At 43.8% G+C, this 27,346-nt stretch overlaps 1 protein-coding gene across 2 annotated transcripts in view; it reads right to left on the reverse strand.

The window, feature by feature from the left end:
* PCGF5 (polycomb group ring finger 5) overlaps window positions 1-20,861 on the reverse strand; it is a 115,876-nt gene extending 95,015 nt beyond the window's left edge. Inside the window, exon 1 of one of the 2 annotated variants that reach the window (XM_057530393.1) lies at window positions 20,738-20,861. The gene's annotated coding sequence lies outside the window, so the exon portion shown is untranslated. The remainder of the gene's footprint in view (window positions 1-20,737) is intronic. The other variant, XM_057530394.1, reaches the window with a different exon arrangement.
* Window positions 20,862-27,346: the final 6,485 nt, after the last annotated feature.

The following is a 27,346-nucleotide window of genomic DNA, read 5'->3' on the forward strand; positions in this document are numbered from 1 at the left end:
TGCTTCCTATTCCACTAAGAAGATGGAAGCATCAGAAGAGAATGCCCACACACTCCCACCACATTCACCCACCCTCCACTATGAACTCACCATTCTCCTACCAAAAGCAGATACCAACTCATGCCCTACAAACATACCATCCTTACTGCCTACCTGAGGACATTTCCCCACAATTCTCCCTTTTTCTGTTACCATCAACTCTTGCTCTCTAGTGAATAGCTCGCATCAGCATACAAACATGCCCTGAACGCTACCTTTAAAAAATAAAAACAGGGGCTTCCCTGGTGGCGCAGTGGTTGACAGTCTGCCTGCCAATGCAGGGGACACGGGTTCGAGCCCTGGTCTGGGAAGATCCCATATGCCGCGGAGCGGCTGGGCCCGTGAGCCACAACTACTGAGCCTGCGCGTCTGGAGCCCGTGCTCCGCAACGAGAGAGGCCACGACAGTGAGAGGCCCGCGCACCGCGATGAAGAGTGGCCCCCACTCGCCACAACTGGAGAAAGCCCTCGCACAGAAACGAAGACCCAGCACAGCCAAAAATAAATAAATAAATAAAATTTTAAAAATAAATAAATAAATAAAAATAAAAATAAAAACAAAGTTCTCTTCACACCACTCTTCCTGACAGTTGCCACCCCTTTTCTTTGCTCCCCTTCACAGCAAATCTTTTCATTAGCATTGCCTCACTCTTCGTCTGAACCCATCAGCAGAAGCTCTCACAAGCAACCACTCCCTCTTCCTTGATATGCTGTCTTCACTTGCCTTCCAGGACAGCACCCCGTCTTTGTCTGCCCCCTATCTCCTTGGTTGATCGTTCTCAGTGTGCTTTGCTATTTCCTTCTTTATCCCTGACCTCTTGATGTTGAGTGCCAGCGGTTCAGTGCTGTGTCCTCTTCTCTTCTCTACTCATTCTATTGGTGATCTTCTTCAGCCCCCAGGGACTTTAAATACCATCTCTATGCTTTCAGACCTCTCTCCCTCCCCTCCAAACTCAGGTCCAACTGCTTACTCTGTGTATTAGTTTTCTACGGCTACTGTATCAAATTACCACAAATGTAGTGCCTTAAAACAACACAAATTTATTATCTTATGGTTCTGCAGATCAGATATGAGTTTCACTGGAATCAGATGTTGGCAGGGCTGTGTTCCTTTCTCAAGACTCTTGGGGAAGATTAGTTTCTTTGCCACTTCCAGCTTCTAGAAGCCACCTGCATTCCTTGGCCCATTGCCTCCTTCCTCTGTCTTCAAAGCCAACAACATGGCATCTCTCTGACCATTCTTCTGGAGTTGCATCTCCCTCTGACCACCAAAGGAAAGGCTCTCCACTTTTAAGGACTCATGTGATTAGGCTGGACCCACACAGATAAACCAGGTTAATCGCTCCATCTCAAGGTCCTTAACTTAATCACACTTGCAAACTCCCTCTTGCTACCTAAGGTGGCATATACAGCATCTGGAGATTAGGATCTGGACATATTTGGGGGCCATTATTCTGCCTACCACACGCAGAGATCCAGATGGATATCTAACAGACATCATACTCGCTACATCCAAACTGAATTCCAATTCTCCCCCATCACAGATCTCCTCCACCCACAGCTTTCCACATCTTCGTTGATGGCAACTGCATCTTTCCAGTTGTTCAGGCCCCAAACTATAGAATCATCTTTGACTCCTCTCTCTCTCTCTCATATCCCACATCTAAGTTGCAAACAAGTAGACTTTATCTTCAAAAAATATCTATAATCTGGCCACTTCTCATCATCTCCACTACCACTGGTCGAAGCCACCACCATCTTGCATCAGGATTTCTGCTGTCACTTCCTAATTGGTCTCTGGCTTCTCCCCTACAGTCCATTTTCAGAGCAGCCAGCATGATCTTTTTAAAAATTAAGTTGAATCACATTGTTTTTCTGATCGAAATGCTGCAAGGACCCCCTGGGTCACTGGGAATAAAAGCCGAAGCCCCCTAGGGTCCCTTACCCTCCTCCCCAGTTGCCTTTCTCACTTACTTCTCCTACTCGTCCCTTGCTGCCTCCACTCCAGCCACGCTGGCCACTCACTATCCCTCTAACCCTCCAGGTGGCCTTCACTCTAGAACTTGGCTCTCCTTGTTCTCTCTGCTGGAATACTCTTTCCCTTGGCTAGTTGTCCTCAGCCACTGTACTAGTTTTCTGTTGCTGCCATGAGCAATTACCACAGAATCAGTGGCTTAAAACAACATCCATTTATAACCTCCTAGTTTTGTAGGTCAAGAGTCTGGGTACAGCCAGGCTCTGCTGGTCCACTGCTCAGGGCCTCACAAGGCCAAAATCAAGGTGTCAGCAGGGCTGCATTCCTTTTTGGAGGTTCTGGGGATTAGTATGCTTCCAGGCTCATTCAGGTTGTTGGCCAGATTCAGGTTCTTGCAGCGGCAGGACTGAGGTCCCGTTTCCTTGCTGGTCTTTGCTCCTCAAGGCTGCCCTCTTTTCTTCTCACGCTTTCCACGCGGCCCCTCTCCAGCACTGGCGGGTTGAGTCTCCCTTACATTTGATCTGCTCCAAATTCAGCCACATCTCTCTGACTCAAACCACTTACTCCACTTTTAAGGGCCACCCAGATTATCCAGGATGATCTCCATATTTTAAGGCCTGTAACTTTAATAAAAGCTGCAAAGTCCCTTTGCCATGGAACTTAACCTATTTACAGGTTCCAGGGATTAGAGCATGGACATTCTGGGAGCCTTTCTGCCCACCACACCTCCTTTCCTGACCGTGGCATCTATACGGCAACCCAGCTCTCCACTCCCCATCACCTTTCATCTCCCTTTCTTGCTCAATTTTTTCATTTTTCCATAGCTCTGACCACCTTATAACAAACCATATAACAAATATTTATTATGCTTACTGATTATCATATGTCTTCCCCTGCTAGAAAATAAACTCCTTTGGGTCAAGAATCTTTGTTCTGTTCACTGATAATCCAAAGACTAGCTCGAAGGCACTCAGTGATTATTTCTTGAATGAATAAATAAACTTGTCCTGTCCTAGAACATTCTCTAACCCTATTTCCACAGATTGTTTTTAATTTCAATAGTTTGAAACCACTTATTAGAACAAAGATCTTGACTGGCGATGAGGAATATGGATAAATATCAAAGGACTGCTCTCTTAACATTGCTCCATAGCTGAGGTCAATAGTATCTAACTAGCTCAGTTCTCATTTATAAAGACAGCAATGTTTGCTAGAAAAAAATGTTTGTTATTGCTACAAAAATAAGAATGCTTTATTTTTATGCTATTATCCAGGTACACAGGCAAAACAAATTGAGTTGTTGAGTTCATCTGGTCTCAAAATGCACAGAAAAATAAATGACTAAATTCATCATAAATGCTTTTTAAATATCTCCATAAATGCCTGTGCGGTGGGAAAATGAACCAAACTGGTTTGAGGAAGTACCATGAGAAAGAATTGATACTTGCTGAAGTTTAAGACTACTGGTTGCCATCAGTCAGTTTAGGGTCAGAGGGAGTATGACAAAGCAAGAAAGAAAAGAAAAAAAATTTTTTGAAGGCGAAGTCATTTTAGAGATCAAATCCAAACTTCACAGAGGAGGAAACTGAGGCTCAGAGAGGGTAAATGACTTGTCTAACCTCACACAGCTAGTCAGTGATGTGATACTTTGGATATATATTCTTACAGACTAGAGACAGTGAAAATTAAGTTTCTGTAACTTCTCTAGGTATTTTAAATGTTCATTTAATGAGCTGATTCTCTGCTTCAAAGGGTTGGATCCAGCACAGATGCTGACAGACAGGAAGACTCTGCCTACCAGCACCATACTTGGCCCAACTAGGTCAAGACATCTCATTCCAGGTGGAGTGCTCCAGACAGGGGACAGTCCCTGAGGTCTTGGCGTGGACACAGACCTTGCGACCTCAGAGTGATTGGAGGAGGCCCCCTCAGGACATCACTGCACTGAGGACAGGCTGATGCTGCAACACACTAAGAAATCAAAGGGCTTAGGGATAAAACATAATGATACCTCATTAGATTACTTATATGTTAATAGAGGAAAGTAATTGTTACCTAAGGATCTTGACAAAACCTGGAAGTATATATAGACATGGACTTGTTGCCAGCAGAAAGGCAAAAATGAAGGAAAGCATATTTTAAGGGAAGAATAAATAAGACATATTTTGAATGGGGTTCTCACACAAACACAAAAGACAGCAGGAACTGATGCGAAATAGTTTCTAAATTTACCAAATCACCACCTTCTGCTTTCTGAATACCTACAACAGGAATGCAAAAGAGCACAATAATTCAGTTCTATATTTAAAACAAGAGACAAGAGCTATTTGTTTGGTGTTTCTTAAGACAATCTTTCATTCACTTTTGAGCTCTTGGCAATAAGAAAAAAAAAGTCAAGAAATTGGTTGATTAAGGCAATATACACAGAGTGACTTCCTCAATGGGAGTGCATCAACATTATGCAGGAGGAGAAAATAAGTCTATTTTTGGAGTCACCAATCAACTTTCCTCTCCATGGTTACAGGACGTGTTTCATAAGTTTCCAGAATCACAGATGATTCAAAATGACCTTGGTAATAATTTAGACCAAATCTCATATTTTATACATGGGGAAACTAAAGCTTAGGGAGGTGGGGAGACTGTCTGACACCACAGCCCTTTAATGATACATCACGACAGAACTCAAGTCCCCTCACTCCTAAGGAAAAATGTGAAATTGTTACCTCTGAAAAAAAAGTATCCCTTAATTTCTCTCCAGGTTTTATTCATTTGTAAATGCCATGAAATTGTTTTGGCAGTTAAGATCTCCATATGTTTCTACACAATTGGGAAAAACCTTTTCAAAACTACATTTTTATACTTATAACTTCAATGCAACTTGAAAACATAGATGTGTTTAATACTGGCTCACATGTTCCTTAAGGTTTTAACCTGTTTCTTACTAGCCAAGGAGGCCCATCTGAAAGAGAACAGATAAACCATGTGCATTGCGCAGGCCTCTGTGACATCTATTATCCCAGACATTTAATATTTATTTATACTTTCCTCCATTTTCATGTAGATAAGTATGTATATATACACACATGCACATATATGTGTACATTTGGAAAGATCTTGTTAACCTGGATATTTGGTAGGGGTAGATCAGACTAAAACTTAAAGCAACACAATTTTTCGTGTCATTTACTACTAAGTGGAATTCACTTTTAAAGTGACCTCCAATCCAGCAAGAACAGATTCTCAACACTTTACAGAGAAATCTTGTGTTGATTCATCCAGAATTTATTATATGTGTCTACTTCGTGCCAGGCACTGTGATATGAACTGGACGTCAAAAGATCGCATCCCTGCCCTTGTTAAGTCCACAGTCTAGTAGAGACAAGTAAGAACAGATACTTGCCATGGCGTGGTGGTGCAGTAACAGCGGCTGACTAATGGAACAGTGGGGATGGGATGGAGGGAGATGACCAGATATCATGGGGGTCAAGGGAGAATGTCTGGAAAGGGGAGAAAATTACCAATGGGGTTTCTTAAGAGACTTTCTTCCAGGCAAAGACAAGGGAAGTGTTTTAGATGGAGACCCAGCATGTGCAAGAGTAGAGACAAGAAGTGGGATGGCATAGTCGGGCAACTGGCAGGATGCAAGGCTTCACATTCCCCACACCTGTACCCCTGCAGCCAATGCCAGCCGGTCTCACTCTACATCCGTCATCACCTACCTCAGGAGACCATCACTGCTGCCCAGCAATCACAGTTCATGTCCCTAGTGCGATCTACTCACCCCCCACCCCGTCCTAAACCACTCTTCCATGTCGTTCTTTCAAGCCTCCAATATTTTCTCCCCTACTTTCAATCTCAGCTAAGGAATGAATAAACCGCTGTCTAGGGAAGCGACAGGTGATGAGGGTAGAGAAAAGGCAGGGCCAGGGCAGAGAGCTCTACATGATACTCTGGAGATTCCGACTTTATCCTCAGACAAGGGAAAGCCACAGATTTACCTCCACAATAGAGGACTCTGGCAGAACGGCTGTGAGGAACAAGAATGGAGGGAGGTCCAGTAAGGAAATTAACATGAATGAGAAGTAATGAGAATCTGACTGAAGTCAGAGGCCATGAAGTAGACAAGTTAATGTTAAGGAAATAAAATCAAAGTCCTATTTTATGACTGAATGGTGGGGAGGTGGAGGAGAGGATTGCAATTTCTTAGCAGCACAATTATATTTAATTTTAATCCACTGGTTTTAATGCTTATTGTTTCCAAGAAATTGTAGTTACCATAATTTTAATATACAGAAAATTGTATCATCTGCTTCTAGGATCATCTTTGTAATAATAACAAAACAATTAACATTTGAACTGAGCTAAGGCCTATGATTTTTGAGCAAATCGAGTCATCAATTGCCATCAGCACTGGAAGATCCTGAGAATAACAACTGTTCCTTCACCAGGATGGTAAGTCACTCAATTTTTAGGACAAGTTAAGACCTAAAAGTAAACGTATAGGAGATAATCTAAATTTTTCTAAGTATTTGGCAAAGGAAAAGTACTAGAATTCTAGCTATGCCGAACCTTTGCAAGTACATATATTTATAGGTAAACATATACATAGTAAGTAAATGTATAGCCTTCTCTGGAGAAAACATAAAGCATCAAAGTTTATAACATAATTTTCCCATGATCTCTTACTGAAAGGGTGTAGAAGACAGAAGGATCCCCTGAAAAAAGAGATACCAACTTTGTATTTATTCGTCACTTTAAATATCTTTCCTATATCAAGTGACATGTGGTTTTAACGAAAAGGCCTTTTTTTCTTCTTAGGTATGCCCCCTCTGATAGCCACCTCTATCTGCTCTCTAGGAACCAAGCAATCCAAGAGGAATCCCTTCTCCATGGACTATCCATAAAGCAGGTGTATCCATATGTAAAGGCTATGGATACTTCCCAGACTGCTACAAAGTCCACACATGAAGATCTTTACCTGTGAGTCACAGTTAAAGTGTGCAGAGCTTATAAGAGTGGTTCCCAAACCTATTTGCACACTAGTGTTACTTGGGGAGTTAAAAAATATATATACACACACACACACACGTACATACATATATGTACACACACGTGTGTACGCACATATATGCACACATGTGTGTGCACATGTATGTACACATATATGTACACACACATATATGTGTACACACACACATATATATCACATCTTGGCCTCACTCTAGACCAACTGTATGGGAATCACCAGGGACAGGTCCTAGAAGCCCCCAGATGATTCTACAGAGCAACCAGAGTTGAGAACCACTAGCCAGAACCTTGTTCCTCTAAGTATGGTCTGAGGACCAGCAGCATCCCCTGGAAGCTTACTAGAAATGCAGAATCTCAGGCCTCCCCTGAGAGCAACTGAACTAGAATCTGCAGTGTAACGCCATCCCGAGTGATTTGCGTGCACACTGAAGTGTGAGACGCACTGACCTAGAAGAGACTTGCACTAAGTGGGCAAGCTCTGAATAAGACTTATTGATGGGATTTATCAAAGTGTGATAAAGATCACACTTTGGCCCCGCTGCATAAATGTATTAAATGTAAAGTAACCCCTCAGAAACCAGCCAGGACAGCGCTTTATATACTGAACAGAATGCTAGAGGTAAGTCCTCTCACTGTATGGTGCAGGGCATTGGCCCGATGTGAAACAGTTACAAGCAGATCACTGATGCCTGATTCACAAGAGCAGTTCAATCTAGGGAGGCAGAAATGGGACTGGGAAAAGGTACAAGAGAAACTATGTCTATAATTATTGATATTTTAAAAAAATCTAAAGTTAGGTTTCTTTTTTTTTTTTTTTTTTTTTTTTAAAGAAGTTCTTCCCTTAGGTCTCAACTGTTTCTCTCATCCACACAACAAACATTTCTCCTTTAAGGTATACAAAATCCGGGACTTCCCTGGTGGCGCAGTGGTTAAGAATACGCCTGCCAATGCAGGGGACAAGGGTTCGAGCCCTGGTCCGGCAAGATCCCACATGCTGTGCAGCAACTAAGCCCGTGTACCACAACTACTGAGCCTGCACTCTAGAGCCCGCGAGCCACAACTACTGAAGCCCGTGCGCCTAGAGCCCGTGCTCTGCAACAAAAGAAGCCACCGCAATGAGAAGCCCATGCACCGTAACGAAGACCCAATGCAGCCAAAAATAAATAAATAAAGTAAATTTATATTAAAAAAAAAAGGTATACAAAATCTCTGTAGTCAAAGCCTAATTCAACAAGACCTCTAACCTTGGGAAATTACATAATTCTTATATTCCTTCATCTCTTGCTTGCTAATCTCCTTTTTAAGAATTCCCTCACAGAAAACTAGAGAGCTATGAAAACTGTTGGTGATCCCAGGTGCAAAATGGAAATGCTATTGGCGAACATCTGACAGACCACAGCTGGGAGCGTTGGGGGCAAAACCTAGGGGAGATAAAAGAACCTTGAGGGCAACCTAAGGGTGCAACAGATTTAGCCCCAGGAGGCAACACTAAAGGTAAAGAAATAACAAAATGTCATAAACTTCAAATTTACTTGAACTCTAAAATTACTCCATCGGAAATTCAAGATAAGGCCATCAATTTAAGTAGTTTCTGCAAAACAAAAGGAAACAAATATCAGCTCTCTGTACAGCCATTCTCATTATTTAGTCATCCAAATGACCTCTCCCATGTCTCTTCTTTCTCTCCTCCTACTCTTCCAACCCCAAATAGACCGTATCGGTTCAGAACTGAGAGACAGAGAAGATCAGACCTGAAGCAGAAGCAGTGAGAGAGGATAGGAAGAATACAGGAAACATTTAAGCAGCAGAAGCAAGGGTATTTAAACTACTTGGCTAGGAGTCAGCCCTAGATATACCTCAGAAGCAGCTGGGGTTCTTCTAAAACTTAAGGATTCCCTGGGGCCCAGCCAAAGCCAAATAAGTCCGAATTTTGGGATGGAGGGAGAATTTGAATTTTTTTAAAGCTCCCTCAAATGATTCTGAGACAGGGTGATTCCAGAGGGCTGGAATCAGTTGTGAGGGAGGATTCTAACTTCGAAACAATATTTCTTAACTTTAAATGTATATATTTTAAAGCTCTGGATCCATGTAAATCATTCTCTAATTCACTTATTAGAACTGCATTACTTCTTTTTTCCTACTAACTTTATTTTTACCAATATAACTCATGCAAATTACTTAAACAAATAGTACTATCAGGCTTAAAATGAAAACACAGCAGTAACCTCTCATGTCTCCACTCACCCCCAAACCCACTTCCCAAAGGCAATCTACTTTAAAAATAGTTAGCTATTTCTCTCTTGATATTTAATTTTATATTCCTAAACAGTATGCATATACTAATATTTCTTGATTTACTTTTGACTTTAATTTAGTAATTAATAAAATTAGTGATGTCCTATTATGCACTAGCTTATCCTCTCCCAGACTCCTAAGATATAGTTATGTCAACATTTTTTCCCAGCCTCTTTTGCAGTCATGTATGGTCAGGGTTAATAGTCTGTATGTTTCAGTACATTTACGCCCACATTTTGATGTTATCCAGTAGCCTCCTGTAAAAAGATGCACAGAGAATAAACTTTTGAGAACTTTCACACCTTCAAAATGTCTTTATTGTATCTCCCACTTGACAGTTTATGTTTGAAATTCTAGATTAAGAATAATTTTCCTCAGAATTCTGAAAGAATTAATCCATTGTTCTTTAGGTGCCACTACAATTCCCAATCTTTTTGTATGTGATCTGTTTTTTCCTCCACAGAATTTAGCTTATTCTCATTTTCCTTAGTATTCAAAATTTTACAATGATATATCTTATACACTGATTGTGTGGATCTTTTTTCATTCATTCATGTGGCTATTTTGTGAACTCTTTTAACCTACAATTGTATGTCTTCCAGTCCTGGGAAAATATCTTGTACTATGTCTGTGGTAATTTCCTCTCCTTTACTTTTCCCTGTAATCTCTTTTTTTTTCTTTCTTTTTTGTAAATTTTTGTTTGATTATTGATTTATTTTTATTTTTGTAGTCTCTGCCTGGAACTCTTGTTAATATGATATAATACCTGATCAACTGACCCTCTAATTCTACTTTTTCCCTCTTTTTTCTATCTTTTTGCTTGTGTTTCTACTTTATCTTCTGTCCTTCCAATGATTTTTTTTTTGCCATCTTATTTTTCGTTTCCAAGACCTATATCTTATTCTCTAATTATTACCTTTTTACAGTCCAGTTCTTATTTTATTAATTCTAGGAGGATTGATTTTGATTATTTCCATTTTTTTTCTTCTTTTTGCATTTCTGTTTCCTCCATGATTTTTTTCTCATTTGTTCTGGTTACTGCCTTTTTTGTTGTTGAATGCTTTCTTCAAATGTCTCATATTCACTGACTATTTGTATTTAAGAGTAAGGTACTAAAAAACTGGTTGCAAGTTCCATGTTCACAGAATAGGGGGAGTTGGGTTGTTGCCGAGGGTTCACCGTAGGAAGAATGGGTAGTAAGTCAGTTTTCTCATTGTGGGACCTCATATATCAGTATCCGTAGGTCTTTTCTCTAGGGCTGTTCACTTTGCCCAGAAAAGAGTTCCTCAATATGCTGCCTGGGTTGGTGATTACCTGGTTATCCTAGGATTGCGGGTGGGTTAAAAAGAACACTCCAGGTCTCACTGTTTGGTATGCATAATTTCATTAAACTCCTCTGTTTTCAGTTCAGCATTTCACCCTTACCCTCTTTTTTTTTTTTTTTTTTTTTTTTTTTGCCTGCTATCCCTAAATATAGAACTGTTAATATATTTCAATTTCTCCAGAGAAAAAATGTCCAGGACTTCCTCTTGCTATATGGGATGGGGAAAGTGAACGGAGAGTCTAGTTCCTTTTATGGACTCCCAATCAATCCCTTATTTTCAGCCCCATGCCCTGCTCCGGAGCCTCTAATTCCAGAGCCCTTCTGGGATTCTGAGGGATAAATTGGCTGTTTCTTCCCAGTATCTATTCCCAACCTCCTTTAAGGGCACTTAGGTATCAACTTTTTCCACTACACTAAGTCAGCTGCCACAGGTCTGTCTGCTTTTCATCCTCCAAAAATGTGTTGGTGTCTCCCGTCTCTTGTTTACCATCACTCTAGTGGCGCTTCAGGAGGGACAGACAATAAACACAGGCTCAGTCCACCAAATTTCTGAATCCCAGTAACTCAATCTTACAACCACAGAAACTGCCCCCAAAAGATGATCCTTTCCTTATCAATTTTTGAAACTCTTATACTTTTTCTGTTTTTATAGATGCATCTGATTAGCTAAGATACTTTCCCAATTCTTTTAATGTTTACCATCATTTTCTGTCTTAATCATAAAAGCATAAAAAACAAAACAGAGAATCCTTTTCTGGATACCACAAAATACTTCTGAGTTATTGACTCATTAATTAAGCCTTAAAAGATGGTAGAATTTAGAACACTAGATTATAATTAAAGAAAATACAGGTTGTTTTCATGCAATAAAGCTGTTTTCATTGACTCCTTCTTGTGACTTCAAATCTAGCCTATGGTGGCCTGAGCTGAAAGGTATTTGCCTTGATAATGTTCAAGTATTTCCAAGAAGACCTTTGACTACTGTACAAAGTCATCATCAGTACTGGAGTCTTAGTTATTTTGCTTCAAAAAACAGGCAAAGGAGGGATGATCAGAACAAATAATTAGGCATTAGAAGTTTTCTCACATCCAAAGGATCACAACTTTTTCACTCCCATTCAAATCTGAAGGCTCTAAGCCTGAAGATTTTGATCTTTAAGGCTGAAAACCCAGGACTTGTCCGAAACACTAAATTCATAGTTATAAGAAATAACTACAGAGTAAAACACTAATATTACACCTTTGATCTAATTCCACTCAAAGAAGCACATATTCTGGACCTGTCAATATTTATAATTGCCTCCTGCTACTACTCAAAACTTCCCTGAAAAGAAAACCAAGCATCTAACAAAGAAAAAAAGACTCCTATGGTGGGTAGGGGTGGGGGATGAAATTGTTCTATTTCTTGAGCTGGGAGGTAGTTTCATGGATGTTCACTTTTTAATAATTCATTGAACTATACATTTACATTTCAAAAGTTATATATGTGTTATATTTTAGAGTAAAAAAAAAAAGACCTTTTTAACAGTTAAAAGAGAAACAGATAAAAAGGCAAATTTTTCATTTGTCATGAAACACAGTGTTTTAATCACACCTGGCCAGAATTGTTATACACACTGACATGGATAAAGGGAGAAAAGTTATCATGATTTACCTTTAGTGCCTAAACCAGGGTCCCATCAAATTTCATTAGTCATCTTAGTTGTTTTATTTGAAACATTTTATTTTTAAAAAGTTCTTAAACTTCAAAATTTACCTTGTATACCATATGGTGATATTGATACCTTACATTTGCATGACACTATTTATTTGCAAAGAGCTTTCACATCAAATACCTGGGAAACAGAACAGGCATTATGTTCTCCCATGCTGTAGATGAGGAAACTGAGGCATGTAATAGTTAATTAGTATGGTCACTAACAGTGACAGAATCAGGACAAATTCCAAGTGCCGTATGTCCAATGAAAGGCTCCTTAAACATTTTATGAGGAGAAAGAACTTTCCACTTTTCTAAAGTTCTGGATTCAGAAACAGGATATCAAAGCTGGTGGTCTCTGCGATGATATCTGTGAGCTTCCTGAGATTCCCCAGAGAGGAATGAGAAAACAACTAGGCATTTCTATGAAATTGATGAACTAAGGACTATGCTCAAACCTTCTGAGTCATTTCACTCACTCCTAGTTAACATAAAAAGGCACCTGCTGCCTCAGAAGTCAGTTTAACTCAAACACAACAAAAGTTATGAGTGGTCTATAACCTGTTTCAAGGGGAACAAACGCCTCTCTGCCACTCACAGGGTTTCCAAAGGGGGGATATCCCCTATCCACGCCTGTCTTCTTGCCCTGCACCATACTCTCCCTACAGAGGAGGAGCAATTTATTTGCTTGGAGTGTGACAGCCATGGGTCTGTTTCTCAGTTTACAAATGGATGGAGTTTTTCTATCAAAGATATTTGGCATGAGAGATTTGGCCTCTTTTCTGTTTCTCTGTATGAACAGTGAAAGGCAGAAACCTGGGTATTTCTGGCTGCTCTGCAGCCTCAAACTTTCCATCCAGTAGGCTGTTTCAAAGTCTAGCCTAGGGTGTAGAAGGTGCACAAGACCAGTGTGGGCTTCCCACCAAGCTGTGTCTTCCAGCCTAGGCTGCATCAATAACGAAGTTAATTTTTTGACAACCTGCTGCTTCTTATCTATTTTTTAATTAGTGGGGAAGAAGGGGTGCTTTCCATGTGTCCTCCTCAAAGATGCCATCACCTGCCTTTCGGCTAGAAGTCAGAGCACATGGACACGATTCCACAGCTCTCCTCAGGGGCTTTCTGTGCCCGCAAACACTGGTGCTCTACAAGCAGTAGGCAGGCCGTGTGGTGAGGAAGCATTCTAAAACTTTGTTCAGTGGATACTTTAATTACTTCTTCTGTCCTGGAGGGCAATACTGAACTGAAATTCAGGGATTCCGGTTCTTTCCAGAGACAGCTCTGCCACATACATCTGCAGTCTGAGGCAGGTCTCAATTTTCCTAGAAAGCCTTTAAAAGACTTTAGCTTCCTCATCTTTTAAATGAAGGAATAACTTCCCTCTTTTAGGGTACTCTCCAACTCTACGGACTAAAAGCTCAGAAAGGCTTAAATAAATGTATTCCAGAATTTTTACAACAGCTATAGACATTGATATACATAATATAATCATTTGACACCCTGGCCTCATGTTCCTGAAGATCAATGAGCTTCTACCTCATGCTGATGTCATTTCACCATTCCCAGGTTCAGCCAGGCTTTGAATTCACATCGTTGCTCATTACTGATCCCTCCATCATGATAAGCTACTCAAGAAGTCTCTCAGGCCCTTGGCCACCAGCCCCAGGACTCCCCTCCACACTCCCATTTCTCCCTTTCCTCCGTTCTTGCCCAACCAGCCACTACACAGTCTAATCTCACATCTCCTGCTCATTCTCCCAGCCCATCAACACTGGTTTCACTTGCCTTCCTACTCAACCCGGGACCCATATGGAGTTGGCAGTTTCAACGATACTCACACCATCTCCACTTCCAATTTTCTCAGTATTGCTGGAGAAAGTCATAAATACAGGCATGACTCGTTCTATCACAAGGCTAAGGCATCTTTGCGACCTGTCAGGCCCTCATCACCTTTGGCTCTCGTCACGCTCATATCCACAGCTACTCCAAACCCTTCCCCCTCTCCTCCACCTCCCAGCTTTACCTCTCACTCTCAACGTACTCTCAGCAAAGAGAACTGGCCTCCTCTGTTTTTCTTTCCTTTTTAAAAAGGGGAACCAACCCATTTAAAATGCAGTCACACTCCCTCCCAGCTTCCAACTTTCCTCTCTAAGTCTGTTTCTTTTTGCCTTCATTTAATCTTCTTCCCTCCATGTCACATCTGTTTTTCCATGAATAACTATCTTTGTCATGATCAAATGATTTAGTATCCCAAAAGGGACTTTGTTTTAGAATAAAAACAGGCATTATTTGTTATCCTATAACTGAACTGGGGTAGCAGGTGTGAACGGAGGCTGCCCTGGGCAATCGGGTGTGTGGTCACCTTCTCCAGCTCCCATCCCTCCTACTTGAGGAGCACTAACCTGGAGCACGAACCACCCTGCCACTCCCTCTCCTGATGCTCAGCCTCTTCCTCTCCACTGACAACCACTCGACCCACAACACTCTCGGGCCTTTCTCACGGTTTTGTTTAAGACCGTCTCACTGGCCCTCTCATCACCTCAAGTTATCGTCCTCTCCAATTTTCACAGACCAATCCTCATTTACACTTACTCTCTCTGCTTCCTTCCTGCTCAGGCACCTCTCAGGTAGCTGGCTGACTTCCATCTCCACTGCCCAACTGCCCCTGATCCGCAAAGGCTACTGACAATGGTCTCATTGACAAATCTAACCTCTTCTCAGTCTTCAATCTCAGTGCCTCGACGTTATTTGTCCCGTCTAAATTCTCTTTCCTCACCTTCCTTTACCCTACCTTTTTCCTTGTTCTCTTCCAGCTTCTTTCCTCTTGGCATCCTGTCAGCCTCTTTCTGTCTCCCTCCAAACCCAAAAACATGGTTTTTCTGACTCTGCCCTGGTCTTTTACTCTTCTCACCCATACTCTGAACCCTTCTCACAGCTTCACCATCCCCCCTCATAAGGATGCTCTCAAATCCATCTCTGTTTTTAATGGCTGCCATCCATTTGGATAGCTTCATAGGCACAAAGTAATTAACATATCCAAATCCAAACTTCCATTAGACAAATATTTACTGATTGCATACTACTTACAGGTGCTTTACTAGTGGCCTTTCCAACTATTTCAATTTCTGCCATCACCATCCAAAGTCACTCCGCTTCAGTCTCTGACTTCTCCCTCAATTCCCTCCTCCAGTTAGCCAACAAGTCCTGCTGCATTTACTATTTCTACAGGGTCTCACCCACCCAACTGCCCTCACTCTAATTTAGGTTCTCACTGCTTCTCTCCCAGGAACTATTTTAATAGCTTTCAAAGTGGGATTATCCATGACTCCCCCAATACAGATTAATCTTCTTAAAGCATAGCTTTAATTCCCCCACTCAAACTACCTTTGATAGTTATCTACTGCCTACTAAACAGGCTCCTTAGGCCAGTGTTCAAGATGCCCACAATATGGTCCTAACTCTGCCAGGCAGCCTGCTGTCCCACTATCCTGCCTCAAGGCTCCTCACCCTCCAGCTTAACCACATTCCTCTCCATTCCTGGATATGCTCATATACTCTTTCCTTCAAGTCTTAGCACAGGCTGAGCCCTACATCTCTGCCAGTTGAAGTTCTACCAATTCTTTAAAGCTCAAGATTCCTTCACTAAATCTTCCCCAATTTTTCTGCCTAGAAATAGTGTGTTCCTTCCTTGAAATCACAAAGCATTTTCTTGGGACTTCCCTGGTGGTCGGTCCAGTGATTAAGACTCTGTGCTCCCAATGCAGGGGGCACGCTTCAATCCCTGGTGGGGGAACTAAGATCCCGCATGCCGCCCGGCGCGGCCAAAAACAAAAAGTGAAAAGCAAAAAAAACAAAGCATTTTCTTTATACCTCTGTAACAGTGCCTCCATATAATAAAGCCTTTGGTCACCTGTCTTATGCGCCCTGCATGCCTCTTAAGTCTCTCAAAGAAAGGGTGCCTATGTCTGATTAACCCATATACTCCTTATACTGCCTTATATATAGTAAGCTGAATGAGAGGTGGATATATTCAAGTTAACTCTGTATCCACCATATAGCATATAAAATAATGAAGATGTACTTAATATCACCAAAGCTAATTAAGCCAAATTCTTAGGAAGGCCTAGAAATTAACCATTTTTGCAGTTGCTCTTGTTAGATCAAGGATATATGAATCATTTCAACTAAAATTGTAGAACTGTGCATTCTTTATCAGTTCCTTAAACTATACAGTTAGATAAGATCTTAGAGATCATTTAATTCCCCTCCTTCCATGCCAATCACCAACTCTCCAGCTGATAAAACTGAAGCTTTAAGAAATTAAGCTGCTCCCCTGGTCACTTAAATCAGAAATCATAATACAACTGCTACCATTTATTAAGGGCCTAGTGTACATGAGGCACTTTCCATACCTTACCCCAGTGTCACAACAATCGTTCAAGGTAGGTGGTATTACCCCCATTCAGAGACAAGAGAATGGTCAAAAAAGTTAAGTAACTTGCTACAGAGAGCCCTGCTTGTTAGGGGCAGAGCCGAGCTTAGGTCCCAATTCTATCTGGCTGTACAGTCTAGGCTTTTCTAATTGGACACCGTGGCAAAGGCAAGACCTACCAGGTGTCCTGAAACAGCCTCCGATTGTTTCTTCAGTGAATAATTATGCCACCTAAGCAAGCGCTCACACTTACAAGTTGTAAGCCATTTTATTTGAAATTCTGGAGGCGTGAAAATTAAACAGCAACCTCATTACTATAAAAGTTCTAAGGTTAATTACTGCCAACATTCTGACTCTCTTATCAAAAACATCTTCATTCTGGAAAAGAGATATGTTTTTCTGGTTTCTCAATCCTTAAATATACTCTCAACTTAAAATACATTTGTCCAACTACACCCAACAAGTATGTGTTGAGCCCCTAGATGTCCAAGGCACATCGGAGGCTGCAAAGTTGAATACGACCTCATTTCACTCCCTGAGAGTTCACCAGCAAGAGGCAGACAGTCCACTAACCAGAGGGACCACTCGTCCCCCAACTATAGGACCTCTGGCTGATTTGACGACTTCCAACAAGAAGTCAGGACCCTTGGTTCTAATCCCAGACCTGCACACCGGGCAAGTCATCTCGCTGTGCCTTAGTTACCTCAGTAAAGGGACTGATAAAAAGGAATGAACTATGCCAACCAATTTCAAGGTCCCTTTTAGCTTTCAAACTGTATTATGTCTGAGCTCACTCTTGAGATTACACTTCTGAAAGTGCTCGCAGCTACTGCTATGGAAAGGGAACTCCTGGAAGCCCACTCTTCTTTGGCAGTGAGTCTGGATGCACTGAGTTCTGAAAATATTCCTACAAGTACAAAGCCAACTAATATGCCTCCGAAGTTTGTTATTTATAATAAAAAAGTTTACTAAAATTTATCCTCAAAGGAGGTAGTATGAAGCACGACATTCTAATCCTTCTTCCATTATATCACTGACATAGTTTTAACTTAATTCTTTACAATTCATTTAAGATGTTAAAATTAAAATATAATTTAGAATAACTCCTTCTACCTACTCTTCTACGGAGTTAAGCCATTGACACTAACAACAACAGAGTTAAGGCCCCTGCAGAGATGTATATCTTGTATTTGTTTAGTTAAATTAATACTTCATAGTAAATGCTACCTACTATGGACCTTCCCAAACTGCAGCTCAATTTGAGGTTGGTGTGCAGGCAGTGGAGAGAGAGGAATATAGAAATATCAGTATTTCAAATACAAGTGGAAACATATAGCACTGTGGGAATCTGACTTTGCTGATTCCCTTTCAATATCCTGTACCTTTTTTTCAACTAGCACAGATAATATTTTTAATCATCCATTAACTTATACAGCTAACACCCTTTCTCTCGACAAGGCTCCACATGCCTTGTACTCAGCATCTTAGGATATGATGCTCAAACCCATCTTGTGCTGTAAGTTAACAGCATAGAGGAGGAAATGAATCAATCAAAAGAAAACTGGAAGAAAAGAAATTAGAACTGTACCATCTTAGTGCCTTGCCCACACAAGGCAGTAAATTTCAACTGTCAAAGATAGTCTCACCGGGCTCCCCTGGTGGCGCAGTGGTTGAGAGTCTGCCTGCTAATGCAGGGGATGCGGGTTCGAGCCCTGGTCTGGGAAGATCCCACATGCCGCGGAGCGGCTGGGCCCGTGAGCCACAATTGCTGAGCCTGCGCGTCTGGAGCCTGTGCCCCGCGACGGGAGGGGCCGCGATAGAGAAAGGCCCGCGCACCGCGATGAAGAGCGGTCCCCGCACCGCGATGAAGAGTGGCCCCCGCTTGCCGCAACTGGAGAAAGCCCTCGCACGAACCGAAGACCCAACACAGCCAAAAAAAATAAAATAAATAAATAAATAAAATAAAATCAAGTAAAACTTTAAAAAAAAAAAAAAAAAAAAAAAGATAGTCTCACCAAGAAATCAGGAAAAAGGAATTTATTCATTCACTAGTCAACAAATCCTGACTGCCTAATATGCCAGGCACTGTTCTAGGTGTTAGAGTTATAGCAATGAACAAATCAGGCAAAAATTCCTGCCAGAGTAGAGCTTACCTTCTAGTGCAGAGGGTCAGGACTTAAAGAACACCCAAGAAAATCCTTTCAGATAGCGATTAAGTGCTATGAAGAAAATAAAATAGGACTGGGGGTGGTCCCTGGGGTGAGGGGTGAGAGGTTACTTAAGGTGATCAAGAGGGCCTTGCTGAGTAGATGCCGTTTGAGGTGAGTCCTAAATGATGAGAAAACTTTATTCTTAATCCTACAAGTGTGGGGGTATGCTGGGAATGAGTCAAGTTGAGTCTTCAAGGGTGGTCACAGTGGTCAAAAGTTCTTAATTTCTGGCAAACTAGGTTCCTTTTAGGATTTGGCTCATTAAAACAAAACAAAACAAAACCCAAAACCTAAACCTTTAAGTAGAACTCCTCTACTTAGGAGCCACTGATTTTTCTTTTAAGATCCACTAACTTTTAAACTTTTTGCTAATTACTTTATTGGTACTTAAGTAGAGGCAATTACTAGAAGGATTCCTTCAGAGCCATCCAGATTCTGAATGAGAGAGGATCCAACCCTGCAGCGAATCAGCGCTCCTCCAGCGACTCATCAACACAGCCAGGTGGAATCTTGTAACTCTTCTAAGAACGGGAAACAAGCCTCGGGAAATGTGGGGACTCTGACACCCCCAAAGTTCCCCCAAATTGCGGAAGGAGGGGGAAAAATAAGCCGCCGCCCTTTTGCATTCCCTCTCCCGCGGCCCTCCAAGGCGTCACCGCCGAGGAAGGGTCGCCGTCCCTGGGTCAGAGGCACACGGCGAGTACGCGCGGGGTGGACCCCGCAGGAATCATCGGCGCCCAGTCTGCGGGCCGATGATTCATTCACCGCCCCGGAGCCCACGGCCACACGTTCCGGGCGCACTAGGACGGCCGCACACGCAGCTTCTTTAATATTAAACAAATGTTTCAAAGTACAAACGCCCGGAGCTAGAAACGAGTCGACCCAGGCAAGGCGGCGGAGAGGAAACGGCACGTTTCGGCCGCTGCCCGAGTGTTCCCGGGGGCGGGAGGGGAGCGGCGGGCACGTCGGTCCACCCGGCCGCCGCCCCTCACCTCCCCGTCCCCGGCAGGCGCGCGGGCAACACCCGCAGGGGGCGCGGAGGGCGCACAGGTGGGTCCCTGCCCACCCTGCCTCCCGCCCCTCCCCGCCCCTCGCGGAAGGCCAACGCGCCGCCCGCTCGCCCCTTTCCTCTCCGTGACATCTTATATAATAACCCGAGCTAATCAAAACGGAAGCGACGCGCGCTGCCGGGGCCCGACTCCCGGCCTCCACTGGATGCTCGCGCCCCGAGCCCCCAGCCCCCCAACTAGGCGCCGGGGCGCGCGGCTCCGGGCGGGGGGAAGGGCCCGAGCGCCGCCTCGGCTCGTCCCTCCTCGGAGAAGGCGCTGCCGCTGCCGGTCCCCGTCAGGAAGCCGCGAGCGTCACAAACTGCGTCAGCTTCTTCAAACACGTTTCACGGGCTCCCTCCAGCCGGGGAGCCAGCCGCTCCGGCGGCCGGGCCGCAGCCGGGGCTGGCAGGAGCCCCTCCGGGGAGGAGAAAGTTCCTCGGGGCCCTCCCCTCGCCCGCCGCGCTTCCAGCCCCTCTCGGCGCGACGCCCGCCCCGCCGCGCAGCCCGCCGGCCCGCCCCGATGGCAGGTTAGGCAACTTGTGACCCCCAGGCGCCTGGCGGCCCCCTCCCGCTCACTGGGCTCCCCTGCCGCTGGGGGCCTCCTCCCGGCCCGGCGGAATACGGCGACGCCAGAAACTTCCCCCGGCCACGCCGGGCGGGGGAACCGCCCGCGTCCCGGCGCATCGCCCTTACCTTGCTCTCGGGAGGCCACGAGCCGGGCGGGCCGCGCGGGGCGCGTGGTGCGCGAGCGCGCGCGCGTGGGGCGGTAGGTGAGGGCGCCCGCGCCGGCGGGGGCGGGGCGGGGCCGCGGGCGGGGCGGTTGGGGGGGCGGCCCGGCGGGCAGGCGCGAGGCGAGCAGAGCCGGCGGCGGCGGCGGCGGCGGCGGCGGGCGCGGGGCGAGCGCGCCGAGGGGGCGGAGGAGTTGCCGTGGGTTTGTTTACGCATTGCTGCCCGGCTCGGGGCACAGCCCGCACTCCCTGATTGGACACAAACTGGGGCACAGCCTCTCGCCGCCGCCCGCCAGGCCTCCTTGAGCAGCCGCCGCGCAGCTCCCGGAGCGCCCTGCCCGGCACGGCCCGCGGCGGCGTCCGGGCCTGGAGGGGACGAGCCGAGGCGGCGGCCGGGCGCGGAGCCCGCACGTTGGGCCGGGGCTCGAAAGCGCCCACCTGTAGGGGCCCGACCTTGGCAAGGAGAAATTCGAAACTTCGGAGGCTGGAGTCCTCGTATCTTCCAGCCGTAGAAGGAAACTCCCTCCCCCTCTCTCCTCCCCCCACCCCCGCCAACACACACACACACACACACACACACACACACACACACACAGAGACGGAGTACGCTTGCCCTTGGTGGAGAGAAAAGCCGCTCAATTGAGGTTTACATGCCCCTTTGGTGATGGTCAAGCTGAGGCTTCCCATGTATGAGCTATCTCTGGGACCTCGCAGTTCCTTCGCCTGTCTCCAGCTTCTCTGCGTGTAAATCCGTCCTCCGCGCAGAATTCAAAGTTGCCATCCCAGAATTGACCTTGCCACATGATGCTCAATATCCTCCGATGACTCCCGTAGCCTCAAACCCCAATTGCTTAGTCTCAGAGTCTTCCATAGCTGGGCCTCCACCTTTCAGCCTCTTTTCCAGTGCCCAACCCTCTCCCCCAAAACCCTTGTCTACAGACAACACCTCAGATGCCCCTGTTCTTTCACAATTGATTTTGATCCTGCTCTGTTCTCTGCCAGAAGACCCGTAGCCCCCTCTACCTGTCAAACTTTAATAGACTCAACTTGTCCACCATCTCTGTGCAGCCTCCCCGACGCCTGTGCAGAATCCTCCCTTGTGGCTGCCATCAGCCTGGCCTGAGGGTCAGTCGTGTGCCCACTGTGTGTCCCCACTAGGCTGTGAATTCCTAAGAACAGGAACCTGGTTTTAACAGGGCTCTGGGGATGGGAGAGATGAACGCCCGAAGAATAAAATTGAGTGTCTGCAGCTCTGCTGGAACTGCAAAAACTCACGAGAGTATCAAAAGGGTCTCTTGATAGACCATCCACAAACCTTATCTTGCAGAAAGCAAACACTTCCAAAAACTGAGAATGTCCTCCCAATATGTCTCTGTGTCTCCGCCTCACCACACCTAGCTATGTGCCCTCTATACTCATCATAGGCACTTAATAACCCTTGGAGGAATAAAACTGAGATGTTCCGTATACTGAGGTTCAAGGTGATCAAAGTGAGTACAGTAAATCATGAAGGAATGGACACGAATGGCCACAAACCCAGTCATTTTACAGATAATTCCCTGGCTAAGAGTTCCTCAACTCTGGCAGCCACTGTGGATTTATCACTCTCTAATCAAACACTGGAGAAGTGGCCCCTGACCCTTCGTAACTCTTGGGATGGCTGGATTTCTTTCTCTCACGAAATGCATGGCTTTCCCTGAGAGAGCTGTCTTTGAACTCCAAGGGTGAATCCAAGTGAAAGTAAAGTTTTCTTTTCCAGGTACTTCAATAGTGATAATTTAATGCAGTGCATTAGTTACAAAGCTGTTGAAAGAACTAGAATTACAACCAGGAGAAGGTGAGGCAACCCTGAGATTAGCAACTGCTGGGTACATCTCCTCCCCTAGGGCTGGAGGGACAAAGGGAGGAGGCTGCCAGAACCATGAAGGCTTGTCCAGTGGGAGCTGGAGCCATGAAGGAAGTGCAACTACTGCTGGAGATGCCTCCCAAAGCAGAGAGAGTGGAAGGAATCCCCTGGCTCCTTCCTTCCTCTCACCTTCCAGGACCACCCAGTGGTAGAAGGCAGCAGAGGGCAGGGGTCAGAACCCCTCCAATAACAGATGAGAACAGAGAAATGAGAAGGAATCTGAGAGCGCTCTGGACTTGGGTGCTTCACTTGCTTACCTCCAGGACTCTTCCTCTGGGGGATGGGTTTTGCCAGGGCAGCGCAAACTTTTTCTTTCCAAGCCCCAGAACTCCCTTCCTCTTTCTTCTTCTCTTTGCCCTTTTGCTTCCACTTCTCCTTCCATCCTCTTCTCTCCCATGACTCCTGTATGTTTACTTTTTCTCTCTTACTTCTCTATCTCTGGCTCTCATTTTTCTCCTTGCGTTCCCATATACCTCCTCCTGACCTCTTTTTTCCCCACTGAGTCCCGTCCCACCTCTGCTTGTCCTACTCCTTCCTGGGCAGGCGGGCAGCCTTCTTCAGCATGAAGGAGATGAGCGAGTTCCTATGTAGGTAATGGAGTTCGGAACTATCACATTGTTGCCTCTCTAGACACTATTTCACCTATGTTATCTCATTTTAATCCTCACCTCACACCTACTAGCTAGGCATCATTGAATAGAACTTTGGTGGCTTCATGATTGTGCATCTCAGGAAAGGGTTTGCTGGTGTGGGTCACCAACGACACTGCTGATGGTCCTCTTAACCTTCCTCATCTCCAAGTGTTTCCCTCCACCCTTTCTTCTCCTTATCCTACATCTTTTCCTTTCATTAACACAGATATTTTTCCTAGATCTCAACCCCCAACAGTCTAATACATCTCCAGTCTAAATCTCCAAAGATTGAGAATGGCTACTTGAAAGAGGTGGCATTTCAGTTGGTTTTTGAAGGCTGGATAGAATTTCAATAGATGGAGATTGAGGAAGGACATTCTTGGTGGAGCAGCGAATAATATGGTCCAACTCGAATGAAACACAAGAGATGGCTAGGAAATAAGACCAGATTTCAGAAATTTGTCTTTGGAGCTCAGTTCTCTAAGACAGACCACTCAGAAACAGAGATTAACCCTAAGTATATTAAGTACAGGTATAATTCATATAATTAGAATCATAACATTTTAAAGCCAGAAAGAAATCTAGACATTGTCTGACCCAACATGTCCATTTTTAAGGGAACTGAGGCCTCAAAGACTTAGGTAACTAGTGTATCATAGTAGTTAACCACAGGCATTAGAGTTTGACTACCTGTATTCAAATCCCTGCTTTGACAAATGTTAGGTAATATGATCTTGAAGTTATCTGTGTTTAAGTTTCCTCATGTATAAAACAGGAAACATGATAGAACCTACCTCAGTGGGTTGTTGAAAGAATTAAATGTTTTTACAAGTAAAACACATAGCACAGTACCAGTCATATAGTCTGTCTTCAATAAATATAGGTGAGTATTGTAACGTTTTCCTATAGTTATTCAGCTAGCAAATACCAGAGCCACAACTAGTCCCCCAAATCTTTTAAGCCGTAGTTGAATATCCTCTCCATTACTAGAAGTTATGCCTCAGGGTGCTTGTTGAATGCCATCTATGGGACTATGGTGCTCCTCTGGTCTGCTGTTTAAAGAAGTGCTCAGTTATCCTTCTAGCTCCCATTCCTCTACATTTCCACCAGCCTCAGCAATCCCACTGTGCGGTCAGTCCTGCATATGTGAAGTTCCGCAAGAGGAGAGGGACATGAAAAATAGCAATGGACGTGTGTTTCGTAGTCAACAATATAGCTGACAAGTTCTGATATAGTCAAATTTTACTAATTTAAATTTCAAAGGACCAAAAAAATCATTTAATTAAAGGAGTTGAAATGATCTGTCATTCTGCAGCCAATGGAGTATCAAAGCTGCCAGTTTAAATTTTGGTGGATCCTTAGGGGAACTCACTGAGATCAAGAAAAAGCCTTCCTTGAATCAAGTGTCCAATCCTTCAATGAGATTGTGATGGTAGAGAATCTTCTTTGTCCCTCCACCTTTCCTTTCTGAGTCTCTGGTCCCGCTTTTCAAAACTCCCCCAGCTCCGTGACCTTCATGCAGCCCACTCTCTGGACTGTAAGCATCTCGAGGCAATGAACCACAATCTACTAACCTTTTCACCTCTGTAACGTAGCTCGGGCACAACAGGAGCCCACACATCGCTGAACTGACTGATGTGAGCAATGCCACACATATCAAAAGGATATGGAATCTAAGGGAAAAAAAAAAAAAAGGTCATGAAGAACCTAGTGGCAAGACGGGAATAAAGACACAGACCCACTAGAGAATGGACTTGAGGATATGGGGAGGGAGAAGGGTAAGATGTGACAAAGTGAGAGAGTGGCATGGACATATATACACTACCAAACGTAAAATAGATAGCTAGTGGGAGGCAACCGCATAGCACAGGGAGATCAGCTCTGTGTTTTGTGACCACCTAGAGGGGTGGGATAGGGAGGGTGGGAGGGAGGGAGATGCAAGAGGGAAGAGATGTGGGAACATATGTATATGTATATGTATAGCTGATTCACTTTGCTATAAAGCAGAAACTAACACACCATTGTAAAGCAATTATACTCCAATAAAGATGTTAAAAAAAAAAAAGGATCCCTTCCACCTCCTCCTCCAAAGCTTTGTATCCTCGGTTGGTTGTCCTTAGCTAGTTGTCAGGCTGCTTCACTAATACACCAGAAAGCATGACAACAGCTGAATGTGAAATAAATGTGCATTTTACAAGACAAACCACATTCAAAGGGATTTATTTTAATGGTGGAAATCCAGGCAACATTTTAAGAGGATCAGAAAGATATTTTTGGGGCAGCTGGACTTCCATAACACCTTCACACAAACTGAAGTTTATCTCTCTGACAAATAAAGGCTACTTGACTTTGATTCTTATACATTTTAGTTTAGATTTCTTGGGTTAATTTGGAGACAGCCTCCATTCTAGATATGACTGTATTAATTATCCCACCTAAGTAATTTCTTAAAAGGCACAGTTTTCTTTAATCTTAAAAATGTCAATCATTGTCCCATTTTCCTCTTTTACATCAAAGCCAGACTAATGACCCAATACCTTGAGCACTCACTGACTCTTTAAGCCCCGATATTTCTTCCACTTCCTCTATTTCATTTACATGCATCCTCTAGGAAGCTGGAAGGAATCCAAAGGATTAATTCTAGATCAACTCCTCATTTTGTAGGAGAGGAAACTAAGGCACAGAGATGTCAGTGGCAGAATCTCGAATTCCCAGCCATCACCCCATGCTCTGTCCATCTAAAAGCGAACTCCCCATTGCCAACTGTCCTCCTGACTTCCCTGTTTCTACCTGTTACCACCATGCTTTGGGCCCTTTAAGATTAAAATGGGTGGTCTTTGACTCTTCCTTCTCTTCAGGCCTCCCCCTTCCACGTCAGGATATCTCTGACTTGTTTTTCTAGTCTGAACTGGCCCATGATTCAGGGCATTTTCTCTTTACAATTGTGTCACTACAATAGGTTGCTAATGGTTTCATTGTCTCTCACCAATCTCTTCCTCTTATACAGAGTGAACCTAGCAGAACCATCTTAATATAACTTAAATTTTTTAATAGGTATAATAAAGTGGTGACATTTTGCCATATAAAGTCAAATCCAACATGCATTTATACTATCAATGAAATACAAGTTTATTATTGTCAAGCTTTTCCAATTCTGAAACATATACCAGTAACTAACTGTGTGACTTTAGGCAAGTTATTTAACTTCTGTGAACTGCCATATCCTCAGTCTGTTAATTGGTGATATTATTAGTATATGTGCCTAACTCATAGGGTTGTTTGAGAATTAGGTGAAATAATAAATGTAAAGTAATTAATAATAATCATTGTAATAGGTAATATTTGTTGAGGTCTTACTATGGGTCAGGCATTATTCCAAGCTCTTTAAATGAATTATATCACACTGACCCTTTAACATAGATTCCATTATTATTTCTAGATGAGAAAACTAAGGTCCAAAGGAGTTCAGAAACTTTCCCAAGATCAACAAGCCAAGAAGAGGCTGAACCAGGATTCAAAACTGGGCAGTCAAACCTGGGTGAACCTGTAAGCCACAGACTGGTACATAGAAAGCACTTAGTAAATGATAGTTATTTTATTGTTGTTATTTGTTATGAGTATTATCACTTTAAAGAGAGGAGAAACCCTTTTCTCTGCCTTTCTTCCAGATTTCTTTCAGAAGTTGAGCCTTAGCATCACTTTGGGAAGAGGTGGATAATTCATGATAATCCAGTTGGCTTGGTACCACTTGTTTCTGCTTCCCAAAGTGAGGTTGGAAGGGTGATCAGGGATTCTTGCGCTGCTAGGGCCCTGTAATCACCCTGGTCCTCCCCGTCCCCATAATATTCTTGATAAAATGGGAATCACACAGGCAGTCTCTAGTCCAGGAATAGTTCATAGTGACAGGTCAAAGATTTGTTCTCTGATTGTACTTAGAGTTCCTTTAGGGCTTTCTCGTGGATGGGACCAGAACATTCTCTCTGTCTAGCACTGTTTGTTTTTCTGCCTCAGAAGACAATTTAGGAAAGAGAATCTC

The sequence above is a fragment of the Balaenoptera acutorostrata genome, chromosome 16 (assembly GCF_949987535.1).
Source record: "Balaenoptera acutorostrata chromosome 16, mBalAcu1.1, whole genome shotgun sequence".
NCBI lineage: Eukaryota > Metazoa > Chordata > Mammalia > Artiodactyla > Balaenopteridae > Balaenoptera > Balaenoptera acutorostrata.